The following is a 795-nucleotide window of genomic DNA, read 5'->3' on the forward strand; positions in this document are numbered from 1 at the left end:
GTTCAATTTGGAGGTTTTCCAAATGATGATCCCAACCATCACCTCAGTAATTTTCTAGAAATATGTGACACTTTCAGGTTTAATGGGGTGTCCGATGATGCAGTGAGATTAAGGCTCTTTCCTTTCTCTCTTCGAGATAAGGCTAAGAGTTGGTTGAGTTCATTGCCACAGGGATCCATTACTACTTGGGCTGATTTGGTACAAAAATTTTTGGCAAAATTTTTCCCACCTGCAAAGACTGCAAAGATGAGGAATGACATTACCTCGTTCATGCAACAAGATTCAAAGACTTTGCATGAGGCTTGGGAGAGGTACAAGGAGCTATTACGACGATGTCCACATCACGGTATTCTTGATTGGTTATAGGTACAAACTTTTTATAATGGTTTATTGGGACACACGAGAATAATCATTGATGCTGCAGGTGGAACACTTATGGATAAGTCATTTGATGATTCTTACACTTTACTTGAAGACATGGCTGCAAATAATTATCAATGGAATTCTGATAGGACTCCTTAAAGAAGGACTGCAGGTGTTTATGAAATTGATGCAATATCTGCCTTGACTACTCAAGTACATGCTTTGATTAAGTAGTTAGCTCAAAATGGAATTCATACACCTCAAGAAACTGTGGCATCATGTGATTTATGTGGTGGAAATCATCTCAGAGAGAGGTGTGGATTGAACACGGAGTTTGCACAATATGTCGGTAATTATACCAGGCAGCAAAATAATCCTAACTCTAATTTCTATAATCTGGGTTGGAGAAATCATCCAAATCTTTCATGGAGC

At 38.6% G+C, this 795-nt stretch overlaps 1 non-coding gene across 1 annotated transcript; it reads right to left on the minus strand.

Annotated features, from left to right (window-relative positions):
• Positions 1-243: 243 nt before the first annotated feature.
• On the minus strand, positions 244-350 carry LOC127789389 (small nucleolar RNA R71). Its single transcript, XR_008020565.1, has one exon. It is a non-coding gene; the product is annotated as a small nucleolar RNA R71 (small nucleolar RNA).
• Between the last annotated feature and the right edge of the window lie 445 nt (positions 351-795).

This window comes from Diospyros lotus, chromosome 13 (genome assembly GCF_014633365.1).
Source record: "Diospyros lotus cultivar Yz01 chromosome 13, ASM1463336v1, whole genome shotgun sequence".
Lineage (NCBI taxonomy): Eukaryota > Viridiplantae > Streptophyta > Magnoliopsida > Ericales > Ebenaceae > Diospyros > Diospyros lotus.